This window comes from Mobula hypostoma, chromosome 5 (assembly GCF_963921235.1).
Source record: "Mobula hypostoma chromosome 5, sMobHyp1.1, whole genome shotgun sequence".
In the NCBI taxonomy this organism is placed as follows: Eukaryota; Metazoa; Chordata; class Chondrichthyes; order Myliobatiformes; family Myliobatidae; genus Mobula; species Mobula hypostoma.
Window position 1 is genome coordinate 26,849,727 of NC_086101.1, and position 20,837 is coordinate 26,870,563.

At 42.0% G+C, this 20,837-nt stretch overlaps 1 long non-coding RNA gene across 1 annotated transcript; it reads right to left on the reverse strand.

Annotated features, from left to right (window-relative positions):
• Window positions 1-8,617: 8,617 nt before the first annotated feature.
• On the reverse strand, window positions 8,618-19,859 carry LOC134346706 (uncharacterized). The gene is made up of 4 exons (XR_010018001.1): window positions 19,421-19,859; window positions 18,980-19,060; window positions 9,732-9,849; window positions 8,618-9,643 (listed from the first exon to the last, which is right to left on the reverse strand). It is a non-coding gene; the product is annotated as an uncharacterized LOC134346706 (long non-coding RNA).
• Between the last annotated feature and the right edge of the window lie 978 nt (window positions 19,860-20,837).

The window sequence follows — 20,837 nt, forward strand, 5'->3', positions numbered from 1 at the left end:
ACACAAGAGCAAACATGATCGCACTGGCCACCACAGAGCATCATCCGGCAGATGTTAAAGGACCTCAGTCTCCTCAGGAAATAGAGACGGCTCTGACCCTCCTTGTAGACAGCCTCAGTGTTCTTTGACCAGTCCAGTTTATTGTCAATTCGTATCCCCAGGTATTTGTAATCCTCCACCATATCCACACTGGCCCCCTGGATGGAAACAGGGGTCACCGGTACCTTAGCTCTCCTCAGGTCTATCATCAGCTCCTTAGTCTTCACATTAAGCTGCAGATAATTCTGCTCACACCATGTGACAAAGTTTCCTACCGTAGCCCTGTACTCAGCCTCATCTGCCTTGCTGATGCATCCAACTATAGCAGAGTCATCCGAAAACTTCTGAAGATGACAAGACTCTGTGCAGTAGTTGAAGTCCAAGGTGTAAATGGTGAAGAGAAAGGGAGACAAGACAGTCCCCTGTGGAGCCCCAGTGCTGCTGATCACTCTGTCGGACACACAGTGTTGCAAGCACATGTACTGTGGTCTGCCAGTCAGGTAAACAAGAATCCATGTCACCAGGAAAGCATCCACCTGCATCGCTGTCAGCTTCTCCCCCAGCAGAGCAGGGCGGATGGTGTTGGATGCACTGGAGAAGTCAAAAACATGACCGTCACAGTGCTCGCTGGCTTGTCCAGGTGGGCGTAGACATGGTTCAGCAGGTAGATGATGGCATCCTCAACTCCTAGTCAGGGCTGGTAGGCGAACTGGAGGGGATCTAAGTGTGGCCTGACCATAGGCCGGAGCAGCTCTGGAACAAGTCTCTCCAGGGTCTTCATGATGTGAGAGGTCAATGCCACCGGTCTGTAGTCATTGAGGCCGCTGGGGCGCGGCGTCTTCGGCACAGGGACAAGACAGGACGTCTTCCACAGCACAGGAAACCTCCGGAGCCTCAGGCTCAGGTAGAAGACATGGCGAAGTATGCCACATAGCTGAAGGGCACAGACTTTGAGCACCCTGGTACTGACACCATCCAGTCCTGCAGCCTTGCCTGGGTTGAGACGTTTCAGCTGTCTTCTCACCTGTTCAGCTGTGAAGCCCACCGTGGTGGTTTCGTGTGTGGAAGGGGTATAGTCATGAGAGCAGGGTGGAGGACTGTGAGGAGGGGTAGGAGGGGAGAGCGGAATATGTGTTGGTTGGGGGCCGACAACAGATGACTCATGTGGGGATGGTCAGGCCTCTTCAAATTATATGTAATTCAAAGGGACCAATGTAGAAACATAGAATTATCCTGCTGTTACCTTTGATCTTTAGTATCTAAAACTCATGTCATATTGGGTCGGACAGGCCTCTCCTTCCAAGAGTGCCTCCGATGCTGAATGATGCCTGTTGCTCATTTTTTGCTAAATAAAACTCTTCTATATCCACTAGCTTCAGTGTGTCTGTGGTGAGGTTGTTCACTTTACAACACTGCTATGGTAAGGAGGGACAGAAGCCTACTTTCTGACAAATGTGAGATTCTTGTATTGCCCTGTACAATCCCAACCCTGCCTCAGCAATAAACACAATGGACCACGTTTTGCACTACAACGACCACGGACCTGCCTCTGATTGTCTTTTTTTTGCATCATGATCCTGTTTTTGCAGTCTTTTTCCCCCTCCTCTCTTCATGGTCCTGTATATTTTATGTGTTTTACTGTATATGTTGTGTGTTGTCTGTATCTACATGCCTGTTGGTGGAATCATGGATATTGAGAAAGGTTGTCAAAAGATGCAGCAGGCTATCCTTTAGATTCATTGACAATTTGGCTGGAGATATGATAGATGTGAGTTATTGAATTGACGTTATTACTTGCATCATTCACATATATGAGGCATAAAATCTTTACATTACATCTCCGTATAAATGTGCAATGTATAGTAATTTGTAATAAATAGTATATGCAACAGGACAGTCAATATAACATAGAATTACAATTGTATCAGCATGAATTTATCAGCCTGATGGCCTAGTGGAAACAGCTCTCCCTGAGCCTGTTGCATAAATACCTCAATTCATATTCCAAAGGTTTTCTTCATCAGGAGTGACATGGAATAACCTTGAGTTGTCCAATTCAATAGCACTGCAACAGCACTCAGGAAGTTTGGTACCACCCAGAAAACCATTTTTCCACCACTCTAAATATTGATTCTTTTCACCACCAGCTGTGTACTATCTATAAAATGGACTCGCCCCAGTCTACCTTGACAATGCCTCCCAAATATGTCAGCCCCACCACTGAGAACTGATAGCAAAAGAAACACAGAAATCGCCAAGCCATTGTTCACATACACTGAGTGGCCACTTTATTAACGGTGCTTATCAATGCAAATATCTGATCAGCCAATCATGTGCAGCAACCCAATGCATAAACGCATGCAGACATGGTCAAGATGTTTAGTTGTTGTACAAACGAAACACCAGAATGGGCAAGAAATGTCATCTTTAGCCATGGAATGATTGTTAGTGCCAGATTGTGTGGTTTGAGTATCTCAGAAACTGATCTCCTTGGATTTTCATCCACAATAGTCTCTAGAGTTTACAAAGAATGGTATGAAAAACAACAAACATCGAGTGACAAGCAGTTCTGTGGGTGAAAACCTTGTTAATGAGAGAGGTCAAAGGGGAATAGCCAGACTAGTTCAAGCTGGCAGGAAGGCGACAGTAACTCAAATAACCACTCATTTTAACAATGGTGTGTGGAAGAACATCTCTGAACACACGTCAAACTTTGAAGTGAATGGGCAGCAACCAAAGGCTACACAGGGTTCCACTCCTGTACCTAATAAATAGGCCACTGAAAATATATTTTCCTAAATCCAGGAATTCCTCCTTGAGCCACATTGAGAACATTTTCACCAGATGGACTGCAGCTGTTGATGTATATACTTTACAAACCACAATCAGGGTGGGGTACGAACACGAAATAGGAAATATTTTCCTCAGAATTTTGTTTTGCTGATGATAGATAGCTTGAAGCTGAACACAAACATAGTTTCAGCCTCCTTGTATCACGTAGGAATTTGAAGAAACAAAAAATTAACTTTTATTGAATATAATGCATTTAATTGTGTAATGGTGCTCACACCTTGCAATAGTTCAACTGCGCTAAAAATGTGTAATTGATGATTTTTGTTTGTACTCAGTGACTGATGCTTCTCTCTTAAATGTCCAACAATGATCAGCTAGCATTGATGGATTTCAGATACCCTGATACGTAATGTTTCTCCATGATATCAAAATCCTGGTGAAATCTTTCACCGTGCTTGTCACTGACAGACCCAGAATTTGCAGGGAAAAAGTCTAAATGGGAATGCAGAAAATGAATTTTTAGTGACATGTGGCAATTCATGGTTTTGTTTGCTTGAAGTATGTTGTCAACCAGCTGCACATAGTTTGGTATTTTGCAGTTGCCAAGAAAAAAAATTAGGATCCTTGAATGCCTTCCGTGTGATTTTCTCCAGTCCCAAAAGTAGTTCTTTGAATTACCTGTAATTGATGACCTGTTTGATTTGTGGACCAATAAAAATAACTTCTTTAATCTTGGCATCCATTATTTTGGGAAACATATGTCTCAAATATCAAAATCTTTCACATTTCTTCTTCATTGCATTCACAAAATTTTTCATTATCCCCAGTTTCATATGAAGATGAGGCAAAAATATCCTTGTTGGGTCAAAATGTGGCTTATGTGGCACACTTTTCTGCCCTGGAACCAACTGCTTATGGAGTAGCAATCCTCCTTAATGTAATGAGATTCTTTAGCATGGTTATCCCATTCGCAAATAAAACAATAGTCCTTTGTGTATCCAAGCTTCATTCCCAGCAGCAGCACAACTACTTTCAGATCAAATGATCAAAAGGTTCATCCTTTATCAAAGTATGTATGCAGTATACAACTCTGAGATTCATCTTCTCCAGGTAGCCACGAAACAAAGGAAAGCATGGAAGTGGTTCAAAAGACAATCAAGCCCACCCTACCCCCCACACAAAAAAAACAGCAACAAGATAATCAGTCCCAAACCCACCCCCTCTTGTGCACAAAAAAAACCTAACAGAACATGCTAATGAAAAAAATGGGCAAAAACACAGCATATAAAAGCCATAAGATTGAAAAAGTCCACAGTCCAATCCTCCAATGCAGAACCTCAGTACCACAAATGTTCCTGATGCAGTTCTGCAGGTTTTCACAGATAAAACAGCATAAGTGTTAGGTTTAGAAAAAAAAACTGTAGTAACTGATTTACTGATTTTGAAGTGTTGGCACATGGCCAAGTGGTTAAGGCGTCGGTCTAGTGATCTGAAGGTCGCTAGTTGGAACCACAGCTGAGGCACCGTGTTGTGTCCTTGAGTAAGGCACTTACCCACCCATTGCTCTGTGATGACACTGGTGCCAAACTGTACGTGTCTTAGTGCCCTTCCCTTTGACAACATTGGTGTGTGGAGAGGGAAGACTTGCAGCATGGGCAACTACCAGTCTTCCATACAACACTGCACAGGCCTCAGTCAACATCGAAATCGACGGACAGCCGAAGAAAAAGGATACCAGAAAAAACTGAACACAAAACACAGTAAAAGTTATTTATGTAATTGCCTCCTCACGTCAGGCCATAAGGTGTAGGTGCTGAATTAGGACATTTGGCCTGTCCAGTCTGGTCCACTATTTCATCATGACTGATAGCCCCAATCTCTTGTTTTCTCACTGTATCCTTTCATGCCCTGAGCAGTTAAAAATCTATCAAACTCTGCCTGAAATATACGTAAAGATTTGGCCTCCACAGCTGCCTGTGGCAAAGAATTCCACAAATAAAGTGAACCCCAACCCAACGATAATCATTCTGAATTCTGGACATTTCCACCAATTACTTTACCCTACACAGCCCACCCCCAGAATTAACTAAAACTGCCAGTGTGAGCCTGTTCAGAGCTTGAACAAACGTTCCATCTCGGGTCCTATGTTCCATGGGTGGAGGAACAGCAGGGGTATCTGACTCGCCCAGAGGTGTGTTGACACACTCATCGTCAAGTTGTGATGGCAGGAACAAGACAGGCTGAATCCTCCAGGTCTTGGTGGGTCAGGTTAAGGCGATCCACCAAAACACATTCAGGCTTTCCCTCTCATCTATGACAAAAATCTTTTCTTCCTTTTCCAAAGCACGGAATGGGCCTAAGCGGAGGTTGGTGTGCATCATGATGGACAAAAGCAAATGAGGTGGAATGTAGCAACACACAGACAAAATGCTGGAAGAACTCAGAAGACTAGGCAACATCTGTGGAAAAAATTACAGTTGATGTTTCAGGCCAAAACGCTTCAGTGGGACTGGAGAATAAAAGCTGAGGAGTAGATTTAAAAGGTGGGGAGGAGAGGACTGAGAACCACCAGGTGAAAGGTAAAACCTGGAGGAGGTGGGATAAAGTAAAGAGTTGGGAAGTTGATTGGTGAGATGACGCGAGAGGGAAAAGGAGACTGGGGGGCATGACTGGAAGTTTGAGAAATCGATGTTTCCGTCATCAGGTTGGAGGCTACCCAAACGGAGTACAAGGTGTTGTTACTCCAACCCAAGTCTGGCCTCATCACAACAGTGCAGGAGGCCATGGATGGACATATCGGAATGGGAATGGGAAGTGGAATTAAAATGGGTGACCACTGGGAGACCCCACTTGTTCTGGTGGATGGAGCGTAGGTTCTCGGCAAAGCAGTCTCCCAATCTATGTCGGGTCTCACCAGTGTACAGGAGGCCACACCGGGAGCACCAAACACAGTAAATGACCCCAACAGTCTCACAGGTGAAATGTCGCCTCACCTAGAAGGACTGGTTAGGGCCTGGATGGTAGTGAGGGAGGAGGTGTAGGAACACAGGAACCCCAGAGTGCTGCACACCATGAAGGGAGGTAGGAATAGGCACAAAGAAATTGAATTTACTGAGAAGGGTGGGGCACAGATGAGAGGCTACCTGTATACCAACTCAGCTGTAGACAACTGAAGATCCTCTTGTGGGGCTCTTCTGAGCCCCAGCAGGACCCACGGAGGACAATCATGGCAACACGCATCCATCAGGGAAGCCCTCAGAGCAGCCTTTAAGGCGCGGTGAAACACACGCATTGGCCGCTGGACTGCAGCCGTATCGCCACGGTGTGATCCACCCTAATGCCGAGGTTCCAGGCCATCGCAGCCCAGGCGATCTGATATGAATTGGTAACCGCAGTCAGAGGAAATATCAGATGGGGTGCTGAACCACGTCTGCAGACATCATCAACGCTAGAAGGACGACCACTAGCCACCTGGTGGTCAGTTCACCATGGTAAAGAGGTGGGCGGGGGGGGCGGGGAAGAGGGCCAACAAGGTCCACATTGGCATGGTCAAACTGTGGTTCAGGACCTCAAAATATGCCAATGGCGCCTGGACATGATGTATAATTTTTATCCACTACCACTTCACACAGGCTTCAGTCCAGTCATGTACGTCCTTTCTAAGGCCATGCCACACAAACTTCAGAGCAACTAGTTTCTGTGAGGCCCTCCAACCCAGATACGAGAGGGCATTTATGGAGTCAAAAATAGTCTGTCTCCAGTTTGCGAGCACTATGGGGCAAGGGTGATTGGTTGGAACATCACACAGGAGAGAAACCCCAGCTTCCCCAAACTTAATATCAGCCAACCACAGGCCTGCGACTGCTGTTTGGTAAGCCTGAGCCCCTTGATCACCTGCTGAGTGATGCTACCACATAGAGATATTTGGTGTTGTCGCCGGAGATTTCTCACAGCGCAAATTGGGCCTTGGCTTGCACATACCAAGCAAAGGCATTTTCCTCCCAAAACTCTAGCCAACATGTTCAATAACTTTGGAATCATCCGAGAGCATCGGGATCATCAATGTAGATTTTCATAAATAAAACAGTGGAGGAACTTAATGTTTAGAAAAATCCTCAGCAAATCATTTATTCAACATCAAAAAACTGAATACAAAGCACATTAAAGGTCCTCTATATAATTACCTCATCACGTCAGACAAACCTCTGAAAGTAAATACCAACCCAATGTTCGTGGTTGTGAATCCTGTACATTTCCACCAATTACATTATCCTACAATTGCTGTACTGTCTGTGCTTCAGCAAGACTTCCAAATTCCAGTAGCGTTCCTTCATGTGTACTGCATAGACAATCGGTATTGAAGGGTGGACATTGCTGTTGTGTAACTGCACAGGGTTCAAGATTAACACTGAAGAATCAATAAAAAGACACCATTATTATGGGTCAGGCTGGCAACACAAAGCAAACTTTTCAGCTTGTATTGTGGGTGATATTTCAATTGATTTGAATTATGAATTGAAAGAACAAATACAGGTGATTCCAAAAAACACGGTGCATGATCGGGAAATTTCATGGCGACTTTCATGATCAGCAGCCCAAAATCCATCAGATACACCCAAAAGTATTCAGGAAGCAAAATCTTTGTGACCAGTGTAACTGCTGCTCTTGTCACACCCTGAAAAGCAAATGCATTAAAAAAGCAACCACACAAATTGTGCAGCGGCTCCTCTTTCAGTGATTGGCCTCTCACTGCCCTGGTCAGCTCACTACAGGAAGGATGTGGATACTATAGAGAGAGTGTGCAGGAAATTTACAAGGATGTTGCCTGGATTGGAGGGGGTACCTTATGAGAATAGGCTGAGTGAACTTGGCCTTATCTCCTTGGAGCGACGGAGCATGAGAGCTGACCTGATAGAGGTGTAGAAGATGATGAGAGGCATTGATTGTGTGGATGCTCAGAGGCTTTTTCCCAGGGCTGAAATGGCCAACACGAGGGGACATAGTTTTAAGGTGCTTGGAAATAGGTACCGAAGGGATGTCAGGGGTAAGTGTTTCACAAAGAGTGTGGTGGGTGTGTGGAATGCACTGTTGGCGGCGGCGGTGGCAGAAGGGGATACAATGGCATATTTTAAGAGACACTTAGATAAGTACATGGAGCTTAAAAAAATAGAGGGGTATGTACTAGGGAAATTTGCGGCAGTTTCTGGAGCAGGTTACATGTTTGGCACAACATTGTGGGCCGAAGAGCCTGTAATGTGCTGTAGATTTCTTTGTTTCCATGTTTATTTACATTTAGGGGACGATCCTGAGTCAACGTGTCACGTCATCTGGAAATACTGTGTCCTGAAATGTAACAAGGTGTTCCCATCCACAAGAATGAAACACATATTTACTGTTTTCATGGACAATATTTCTCAGCCAGTTTAAAGGCTCTGAGGAGATCCGGATGCAGCATCAACTTCACGAAAAATTACGGCATCCTTCAAATTGAGGCACTACGACAAACAGAAGAGCTTTTGTTATGTGCCGTGATCAAACGATTTTGCTCATATAGCAGCGGCAAGAAAACAGATGGCAAAGAGAGACAGAAATCACAAAATGTTCAAAACAGAGGAGGTAATGAGATGGGTCTACATTTACAACCATCCTCACAAACAGATGCATACTGGATAGAATTAAAATTACAATGAAGACAATTCAAACAAATCATCAAGTTCTGGTGAAACAACCATTTCTCAGCTTTCTGTTCAAGGAGTCCAGCAGAGGTGAGACCTCTTCTTCCTCATACAAAATGAACATGATTATAAGATTTAATACTTACAGCGATACGTTGCAAGGAACAACGAGATAACTGTAACACCGCTGACTATCAGCGCAGTAGGTACAGTCCATGTATAAATGCTGGTGTGACAACTTTGTTCAGTAAATTTATAACATCGAATACACTGAGTTCACAATGGACATCTCACATGGGAAAATATAAAAACCTGCATTAATGTAGCTTTTTACTGTGTAAACCATTCCAGAGAATTTCTTAGAAGCATTATCAAACAAAACTTGATGCTGATTATCTATAAGAATATAAAAGTCTGCAGAGAAGCAAACAGTCTGTTAGGGGAAAGGAACTGTCAACTTTTCTGCTTGAAACTGTGCATCAGGATGAAAGAGATACTGAGTATAAAGGAGAGAGGGGGAAGAAGTGAGACAGGGGCCATTTGGTGATTGATGCATCAAGGAGGGGTGAAGCATGAAAGGCAGATTGAGCAAAGTGGGGGGAGGGAAAGAGAGGGATGGCATTGGCAGTCAGATGAATGATAGACGGAAACAGACAGAAAATGAAGAGGCAGATGTAGCCAGGTAGTGGGACAGGAGGGTAAATGTGAAGACATGGAGGAGGGAAATAAGCATTAACACAAATGCAACCAGTGCAGGAAAATAAGCAAGGAAGGGGATAATGGCAGCCATTAGGGGAGAGGTGATGAGCAGGTGGACACAAAGACTGCTGGGGGGAAACAGTGCTGCTTGATGATCAACAAGTCCTTGATGGGCGGAAGGTCTCGTTCCATGCTCTCTCTCTCCTTGTGACTCCAGCAGGAGAATTAGACTGGAAATAGCACCGCTGTGAGCTGGAATTGACTTTATGGACAGAATGGCCTTCTGTATTGCAAAGATATATGGGATTAATTTATGTACAATACCATGTAAGCAAGCACTGTTGTAAACTTACTGCTTTGCTGAATCTCCTCCATCAAAATAGTGACCAAAATGAGGATCACAATCGTATCATTCAGGCAAGTGGAAGGATGAGAATCTATGAAATAGAAATGATAATTGGTTTGGAATATATGGCTTTATCTTTAAATCTGTAAATTTTATTAAATAAGCAAATTGCTTCATACCTTTCTTGGAATTCCTCAGTAAACAAGCAGCTGGACTTCTATATGACAACGGGTGCAACAATGGCCAGAAGATGAACACCCACCATGCATAATGCAACAGTGGGGATGAAGTTGGCACCTGGAGAGAAGAGATTCAACAATATTGGCTGGTTATTCCTCTGGGAAATTAAACTGATGAGCAGCACCAAGAGAAGTCACAAGCACAGGATTACACATTTTATAGGCGCCTTCTAGGAATATTGGTGACTGATTTTGTTCTCTTTGACATTTTGCCCCGTGCTTCACAGCAGGTAAATCTTGTTCACAATAGGCACTACAAACATAATCTCAATAAGACCAGAAGACATAGGAGCAGAATTAGGCTATTCGGCCAATTGAGTCTGCTCCGCCATTCCTTCATGGATGAATTATTATCCTTCTCTACCCCAATCTCCTGCCTTATTTCCATAACCTTTGATGCCCTGACTAATCAAGAACCTATCAAAACCCACTGTAAATATACACAATCACTTGACCTCCACAGCCACCCGTGGCAATGAATTCCACAGATTCACCACCATCTGGCTAAAGAAATTCCTCCCCATCCTGTTCTAAATGGACGTTCCTCTATTCTGAAGATGTACCCCCTGGTCCTGGACTCACCCATTATGGGAAACATCCTCTCCACTTCCACTCTATGTGGGTCTCTCAATATTTGACAAGTTTCAATGAGACTCCCTTCATGCTTCTAAACTCCAGTGAATACAGGCTCAGAGCCATCAAATGCTCCTCACAAGTTAACCCTTTCATTCCTGGAATATTTTTCACAAACCTCCTCTGGACCCTCTCCAATGCCAGAATATCTTTTCTTAGATTGGAGGAACAAAATTGCTCACAATACTCTGAGTGTAATCTGACTGATGCCATACAAGCCTTAGCATTACATCCTTGCTTTTATATTCTAGTGCATTCAAAATGAATTCCAACATCACATTTGCTTCCTTACCACCAACTCAACCTGCAAGTTGACCATTAGGGAGTCCTGCACAACTACCTTTGCACCTCTGAATTGTGAATTTTCTCCCCATTTAGAACATAGCCTATTCTTTTATTCATTCTACCAAATTGCATGACCTACACTTCCCTCGACTATATTCCATCTGCACTTCTTTTCCCATTCACACAATCTGCTAAAGTCCATCTGCAGACTCCCTGCTTCCTCAATACTATCTGCCCCATCCCACCTATCTTTGTATTGTCCGCAAACCTGGCCAGAAAGCCATCAATTCTGTCATCCAAGTCATTGACATATAATGTGAAAAGCAGTCCTAATACTGACCCCTGCAAAATGCCACTAGTTACCCGCAGCAGACCAGAAAAGGCCCTCTTTATTCCCACTCTTTGCCTCCTGCCAGTCAGCCAAATTTCCATACATCCTTGTATCTTTTTTGAAACATCATGTCATGTAGCTGCACGTGCAGGATCTTGTCAAAGGCCTTCTGAAAATCCACTGGCTAATCTATGTCTACCTGCTTGTTGTTGCCTCAAAGATCTTGAGAGGCAAGACCTTCTTTGGCCTATTTTATCACGTGCCACCAATTACCCCAAATCTTCATCCTTAGTAATGGACTCCAACATCTTCCCAACAACTGAAGTCAGGCTAAACTGGCTTATATTTCCTTTTTTCTGCCTCCCTCCCTCCCTCCTTAAAGAGTGGAAGAACATTTGCAATTTTCCAATCCTCTGGAACCATTCTTGAAAGATCATTACAAATGCCTTCTATTGTAAATTGCTTCTACCTTTTTCAGAACACTGGGACATAGTCTATCTGGTCCAGGTGACTCGCCTTCCTTCAGGCTTTTCATCTTCCCAAGCATCTTCTCCTTAGTAATAGCAGCTACACTCACTTCTGCTTCCCAATATTCGTGAATTTCTGGCATATTGCTAGAAGACTGACACAAAATACTTATTTAGTTGGTCTCCCATTACTATGTCTCCAGCATAATTTTCGAGTGGTCAGATATCTACTCTCACACCTCTTTTACTTTTTATATATCTGAAGAAAATCTTTTAATATCTTTTTATACTAGTGGTTAGCTTACCTTCCTTTTCCATCTTTTCTCTCCTTATGTTCTATGTCAGTAAGCAGTCATCAATTGTTCTACCAAAGAGCATGACCATACACTTCCTGACTCTTATTCCGCCTGTCATTTCTTTGCCCATTTTCCTAGTGTGTCCAAGTCCTTCTGTAGCCTCTCTACTTCCTCAGAACAATCTGCTCCATCACATATCTTCATATCATCAGCAAATTTTGCAACAAAGTTATTAATTCCAAAATCCAAATCAGTGATATATAATGTAAAAAACAGTCCCAACACAGACCCCTGTGGAACACCACTAGTCACAGCCAGCCAGCCAGAAAAGGCTCTCTTTATTCCCACTCTTTGCCTCCTGCCTATTACCCACTGCTCCATCCATGCTAGAATCTTTTCTGTAATACTATGGGCTTGTAGCTTGTTAATCAGCCTCATGTGTGGTGCCTTGTCAGAGGCCTTCTGAAAATCCTGATTTCCTTTGTCTATCCTGCTTGTCACTTCTTCATAGAATTCCAACAGATTTGTCAGGAAAGATTTTCCCTTGAGGAAACTCTGGCTTATTTTATCATATGACTCCAAGGACCCTGAGTATCCTTAAATATCAACTCCAACATTTTCCCAACCACCGAGCTCAGACTAACTGGCCTATAATTTCCTTTCTTCTGCCTCTCTCCTTTCTTGAACAGTGGAGTGACACTTGCAATTTTCCAGTCTTCTAGAACCATTGTGAATCTAGTCATTCTTGAACAATCATTGCTAATGTCTCCACAATATCTTAAACCACCTCTTTTAGAAACCTAGAATGTTCACAGCTTATCTACCCTCAGATCTTTCAGTTTCCCAATAACCTTCTCTCTACTTATGGTAACTTCACACACTTCATAACCCCTGACACCTCGAAATTCCACCATATTCATGGTGTCTTCCACAATGAAGGCTGATGCAAAATACATATCCAGTTCGTCCATCATTTCCTTTTCCCCCATTTTACCTCACCAGCATCATTTTCCAGTCGTCTGTTATCCACTCTTGCCTCTCTTTTACGCTTCATGTATCTGAAGAAACTGTAGGTATCTTCTTTAATGTTATTGGCCAGCTTACTTTCATATTCCATCTTAAAAGTCCTTCTTAATGACATGTTTTGTTCCCTTCTGTTGGTTTTCAGAAGCTTCCCAGTCCTCTAACTTCCCTCTAAATTTTGCTCTATTATATTTCCTCTCTTTGGCTTTGACTTTTCTTGTTCGCCATGGTTGTGTCATCATTCCTTCAGAATACTTCTTTCTTTTTGTTATGCACATATCCTGTGCCTTCTGAACTGTGTCCAGAAAATTCCAGCCATTACTGCTCTGCCATCATTCCTGCCAGTGTTCTTTACCAATCAATTGTGGCCAACTCCTTTCACATGCCTCTGTAATTCCCTTTACTCCACTGTAATACTGATACATTTGACTTTAGCTTCTCCTCAGATTTCAGAGTGAATTGCATCATATTCTCAGACATCCCACCTCTCCCAGAAGTTGCGGGAGTCTCCCGCATATGAATAGTGGCTCAATGATGCCCGCAAATTATATACAATGTCCCGGAAATCAATTTTTTTTTGAGAGAGAGAGAAACAGACAGAGAGAGTGCAAGAGACAGAGAGCGCGTGAGACCGCGAGAGAGAGAAAGTGAGAGAGGCCGCGAGAGAGACCACAAGAGAGAGAGCAAGAGTGCCACGTGTTACATACTTCATGGATATTTTGTGACTGTCCTGTGAGGATGATGTAATGGTCTTGTGGAGGTCACATGATGTAATTTTCCTTCCGATGTGAGGTCATGTGATAACCTGTTCTCACCAGGTATATAAGGGTAGACCCCTGGTGACGCAGTTAGTTTTCAGTTAGATCGTCAGTCAGATACTCCGCTACGCTGTGTATTAGTCTCATGACACAGTATGGTTTTAAAACGGAGTTTTACTTTCTATTGTAAGGTATAGAGGTGTTGGGCCGGCCATCTCACCAATAGCTGCCAGATTTGTTGATGTCTCTTTTCAGTAGTATTGGAGAGTGAAGACGGGAACCTGAAGGAATCGTTTGGCAGTTTTGGTGTGGATCGACCATTATTTAATTTGTACAAGAAAGAGTGATCTGCATGAGATAACCTCTGCTAAAAGCAGCAGAAAAGGTTGTGCAGTATCTAGTCTACAGAGAAAAAAGGTCAGCTCCTTTTAAGCCGTTTTATTTCCGTCCTACGGACAAGGCAGGTTCCGGCTGGGATCAGCAGTAACCACACGTCTTCGAGGAATTCTTTACTTCAGGAAAGTCTCTCCTCATTGACTGCATAAATCTCTTGGACTTTCAAATTTACCATTCTAAGAACTGTGTTCTAATTTACCACTTTAATACTGTGTTCACATTTACCGCTTTAAGAACTAGTACTGAGTTTGGCAGTTTGTTAAATGGCCACATAGCAGTTTACTTCCAGTTAAGGGTTTCGTTTGTTTATCTTTTTACTAATATTGAGCAGAGTTTAATAAATGCTCACTTGTTTATAAAACCTGACTCAATTCTATATTCATTGTTGCCGGTCACGTGACACACGAGCTGCTCTGAAAGGCATTCTAGAAATTCGCCCTCTTGGATTCCAGCAGCAACCTGATTTTCACAATCTACCTGCATATTGACTGCAAAAGTTACAGAACAATCAGTCTTATGAGTCACATACGAAAGATTTTGTTGAGAGTTGTTCTCAGTCCAATTAAAAACAAGTTAAGACCAGAAATTTCTCAACTACAATATGGGTTTATTGAGGATAGAGGGACTACAAACGTAATTTTCATACTACAAATGCTTTCAGAAAGGGCAATTGAATATCAAAATGATGTCTTTTTATGTTTTATTGATTTCACTAAAGCATTGGACGAAGTGCAACATGAAAAATTATTTCAAATTCTCGCTAAACTAAACACTGACGGAAGAGACCAACAACTGCTTCAAAATTTATATTGGAACCAAACAGCGGCAGTAAAACTTGATGCTAATATAAGCAGTTGGACTAAAATTCAAAGAGGAGTTAGACAGGGATGTGTCGCCTCACCTGAATTACTTAATATCTATAGTGAAATGATTCTCAGAGAAACAGAAGACCTAGATGGGATAAAAATTGGAGGTGTTAACATCAACAATATACGATATGCAGATGATACCACCCTAATAGCAAGTGCTGCAGAAGACCTACAAATCTTCCTAGACAAAGTAGTACAAACAAGTGCAGATTTTGATCTAACCATCAACTGGAAAAGCAACAAATGTATGGTAATATCAAAACATCAGGATACTCCCAACTGTACCTCAGTAACCAAGAGATTGAACAAAAGACCAACTTTAATTACCTTGATAGCTTTATATCACAAGACGCTAGATGTAAATTAGAAATAAAAGGAAGAATTGCCATTGCCAAAACCAGCTTCCAAAAAATGAAACCCATTTTTACCAACAGATACATTTCTATGATAACAAGGCTTAGGCTACTAAAATGTTACATCTGGTCAATCTTGCTGTATGCTTCCGAAACATGGACTATAACACCAGAACTCCAAAGAAATTTAGAAGCAACAGAAATGTGGTTTCTTAGAAAAATGCGGAAAATATCATGTAGAGATAGGGTAACTAATGAGACAGTACTCCAATATGTCCATACAAAAAAATCTTTAATGAGAACACTAAATGAGAGGAAACTTAAATTCCTGGGCCATGTCATCAAAAAGGGAGAAATAGAATGCCTTACATTACAAGGCCATATGCCTGGAAAAACGCGGAAGAGGAAGGCAAAGAAGAAAATATATGTACACTGTGAAAGAACTAACAGATCTGAGTGTGCGAGGTATCATTCACACCGCATGGGATCGTTCGATGTGGACAGCAATGATCGCCCAAGCGTGTAACGCACAAGGCACATGAAGAAGAAGATACAACTCCCATCGGGGACTTTTTACCCTTGCAGTTCCTTAGCTCTATCCACAATGATTCAACACCTTCTGATCCTCTGTCACCTCTGTCTAATGATTTGATTTCATTTTTTTTTAAACCGACAGATCAACGCCACCCCCTCTGCCTTCCTGCTTGTCCTTTCAAAACAATGTGTATCCTTGCTCCCAGCTATAATCTTGAAGCCATGATTCAGTGATGCTTTCAACATCATACCTGCCAATCTGTAACGGTGCAGCAAGTTCATCTACCTTATTCTGTATACTGTATGCATTCAAATACAACACCTTCAGTCCTGTATTCAACCTTCTCGATTCTGTCCACCTATTTTGTTACAACTCAACTGGTTCACTGTAATTTTGCCTGGTCAGCAGCCTCCCCTCACTACACATTGCCTTTGTCTGTAAACCAGCTACCTCATCTTCAGCACCATTATCTACCTTTCCTACAATACCTCTTGCGTTGAAATATATGTAGCTCAGGACACTAGACATACCCTTCTCAACCTTGTGATTCCTAACTTTGTTTGAGGTCCTACCAACATCTGCCTCCACAACCTCTCCACTAACTGTTCTGCCACTCTGGTTCCCATCTCCCTGCAATGCTAGTTTAAACCCAACCATGCAGCATTACCAAACCTTCCCACTAGGAAAATAGTCCCTCTCCAGTTCAGGTGCAAACTGACCCTGGAAGAGAGCCCAATGATCCAAAAATCTTATACCCTCCCTCCTACACTAACCCCTTAGCCACGTATTAAACTGTATAATCTTCCAGATCTGGCCTCACGAGCACGTGACACGGGTAGCAATCCTGAGATCACAACCCTAGAGTTCTGTCCTTTAACTTAACACCTAACTCCCTGAACTCCCTGTGTAGAACCTTGTCACTCATCCTACCCATGTCATTGATACCTACATGGACCAAGATTGTTCACCCTCCCACTTAATGTGGTGGTGTTTTGTGCCCAGATTGGATCAGTCAACATGCATGCCAACAAACTCTGTGCTCATCACACTCTCCACGGCAGAGCCATTGATATCCAATGGAAAGCGGTCAACCTGCGCCTTCCTGAAGTCCACAATCATCTCTTCGTCTTGTCCATATTAAAACTCAGGTGTTGTTCTCACACCATTTGAAAAGCCTTTCTACCCCTCTCTACTGCGAACTCATCATTGTTGCTGACGAGGCCAACCACTGTTATATCGTCAACAATCTTGATGATGTGCTTTGAGCTGGATATGGCAGTGCAGTCATGAGTCACATGATATTATAATATTTTTTCTAGTAAACTCGGTCCGTTTAAAGCATGTATGTAAAAACAGAACCAGGTGATCTAGAGTGTGAAAGGGGGCGTCGAAATGGGCTCAGGTCAATGGATGGGGAGCATGGGAGCCGGAGCCCATGAATGGGTGACAGCACAGGAATTGGAACCCCTCTGAATGGAAAGGGAGCCTTGACACTCGAGCCCTAGTGGGTGGATGGGAAAATCAGTAACCTTCACCTGGTGATCTAATAGCCAAACCATTGGGATTTCTGAATTAGATAGGGATCATTAGATCTTTATTGCAATCAGGATGTTTTGTGTGTACTCAAAGACATAATCATTCTATTGACTTTCTAATGGCAAATAATACATTGATCAAAGGAGCATTCACCTGTTATACATTAATACTTTTATGACTCTCACTACTTAAACACTTGCATAATATAGTGCCTATTTAGTGTGTGTGTATATATATATATATATATATATAATCTTTATTTATCTCCAATGTCTTCTTCTGTACTTGCTCAACCTTTCAGTATGTTTGCTGAGACTTCTACTAGCACCCATGATTCTGAGAATATCCGGTGAAGGGTTGTACAAACAGGATGCACCTGCTCTGTTACTGTTTCTCAGTCTCCTGATTTATGATCTTGCAAAAGAAGATCACCTGTCACTCGTAACCATAGAAGCTTGTTGAATCCGCAGTTTGATTTCATTTCCTTTCTTCTGACAGACTTTTATCTCCCTTGCTTCAAATAGGGTTGATTTCTTTTCCATCACACTTTGAGGCTGTTTACCTGTGGCCACAATTACTGTTGAGGTATTCGGGCAGATGGGGCTCATCAGCCATAGTTGGCCGCTCATTTAGGAGAAGGAAAATTCTGATCTCAAACCACTGCTGCCACTCATGGGGATGGAATCAGGAATGAACCCTGAGGGAAAAAATCCGGAGCAGGAGTTCCTAAGGTGGTCCCACATTGAGTCCAAAGCTGACTGGCAACTCCTACAATACTGTTGATACCAAACTGTATCAGCCTCTGCCATTCTTTGGGTTCATCAGATGCATGAAGAGAGAGTTGCTACATTGGCAGCAGCTTGCTCTCCATATCACACTGCCCAGGCTTGCATCTCTAGACAGCTAGACTGCAACATCTATGGTCGATCTTGCCCAACAGAGGCCTCACTCATTCCCTGTTGAAGCAAGATCCATTGCTGTGCATGTTTAGATTTCTCCTCACACCTGGCCTTCCACCATGGGCTTATGGGAGGAAACCAGAGGTCCTGGTGGAAATCTATGCAGTCCCAGGGAGATTGTACAATCAGAACTCAGGAAACACCAAGAGGTCAGGACTGAACCTGGGTCTCTGGAACTATGAGGTAGCAGTACCTATGTCAATCAGTGACTTTGTGGCTCTTTTTGAGCTGTGACCAAACTCTGAAGCAGACACTTTAGATTTCTCCTCCCTTGTGCCTTCAACACAAAACTCCACTTGAATAACTCATAAGCCAGTGAGATCGAGGACCGATTTCTACTTCAATTCTATTAGTTCACACAGGCTGCTCGTCCATAAATTTATCATTCCCATTTATATATTATTTCCAATCTTTAAACTTAATTTGCATCAAACACATAAACAGACACAATTTGAATTACATCCTCATTAACAGAAACTATTGGATGTGAATGGTGCTGCCTCATTTATATTATATTGCCACTCTTACCAAGTTCTCATACTTAAAATAGAAAGAGTATTGTCAGCACACGGACTGATCTCTTCCTGATCAATAGTGTCATAAAGTTTATATATAAATGGCTTTGGGTTGTGGGGCACACACACACAAATGCTAGTGGCCAAACAACTTTCACAACGTACAGGCAGATATTATTTCTAAACATCCTAGACATAATGAAGTGATAGGGTTTACGATTTGTGGACTTACCTTTAATCCCAATCCATGAGGCAAGTGCAACAAAGGTAGCAGCAAGAAATAGAACTCTGCAAATCACCAAGCTCAAAGACGCTGTGGAGATACAATATGAAAACAGTTCAAATCCACTGTCACCCAAGGGGACCTACTCGTTTCCTGTCTACTCTCTTGCTTTTAAAACATCTATGAAAGGTTTTGGGAATTTCTTTGATCTGTTGCTCAAAGGCCATTTAATGCCCCCCTTTTGCACTCATAATGGTTTTCTCAATAGCTCTCATAGTTCCTCTATAAACTGCAAATCTCATAATAACAATTTGATAACAACCTGATAAAATGCCTTCTTTTTCTGTCACCTATTCATTGCTGCCTTGAGCGCCAGAGGTATAACAGGCAGTAACTAACTTTGGTAATGGATACTGAAATCTCCCAACCTTTTCAACATTTGACACATACCTCACTTTGATTTCTTCTCCAAACACCACAGAAGCAATGATCCACCAAGACATACCAAAGAAAATACCAGCCCTGAGATCAATGCAATAATAATTATAGAGTCTTCACTGGAAATACCTGCAATTAAAATATTTACATAATAAATTACACAGGACTGGCGAAAATGAACAATTTTCTATTATTTCTCTTTTTGGTTGTTCAATTCCTTTATCCTTGAGTAACTTAACTGATAATTTTGTACTTAAACATTCTTTGTGGATTTGGTTACAATTTAGAAAATTCTTTGGGTTATTTGGTTTTTCACTCTCTAGTCCCATTTTTTCTAATTATTTTTTAAACCTTCTGTGACTGATGTAGTTTTTAAAGCGTTGAATAGACTAGGTATTAAATGTTTTCAGGATCTGTTTGTTGGAGAGTCTTTCCTCATTTGATCAACTATCTCTTAAATATAATCTTCGTAAAGCTCTTTTTTTTAGACATTTACAAATTCGAGACTTCTTGCATTCTCAACTTTATACATTTCCTAAATGTCCAGATAAGAATTTAATAGATACAATTTTTACTTTGAAACCTTTTCATAATGGATAAACATTCCATTGGACAAAATTAAAAACCTCTGGGAACATGACCTACAGATTTCAATTGATGAAGAGACTTGGAATGAAATTTTTAAACTTGTTCACACCTCTCCGTTATGTGCACGTCACTCTCTTTTACAATTTAAAGTCATTCATAGAGCCTATATGACTAAAGATAAGCTCTCTCATTTTTACTCAGATTTTTCTCCATACTGTAATAGGTGTAATGTCGAAGAGGCCTCTCTAATTCAAACAACACACATCAAAGTTGCTGGTGAACGCAGCGTTGAATTTCCAGCATCTGCAGAATTCCTCGTGTTTGCCTCTCTAATTCCTATGTTTTGGTCCTGCCCGTGGCTTGATAAATTTTGGAAAGAAGTACTTCAAACTTTCTCAGAGCTTTTTAAAGTAAACTTTAAACCCAATCCTCTGACTGCTTTGTTTGGCATTGTTGGAGGAAATGATTTTACTCTTATGCCGAATGATTTACATATTTTGGATCTTATTTCTCTTTTAGCCAGAAGAATTTTGTTGCTTAAATGGAAAGATGCCGCTCCGCCTACTCATGCACATTGGTTGATTGATGTTATGTCATGTTTAAATCTAGAGAAGATTAGGTGTTCTATTTCAATACCCAGACAAGATTTCTTCACATCATGGGGACCTTTTTGAAACTACTTTCACAATTTTTGATTTGGTCAGCAATGATGATGGCTATTATATGTTTGAATGTACGACTATATGTCGAAGATTTTTCTTCTCTTTTCTTTTAACCAAACAGCTTTAATTTGTTTTCTTTCTCTCTTTTTTTATGGGGTTTATTTTGTTATTGGGTTTTG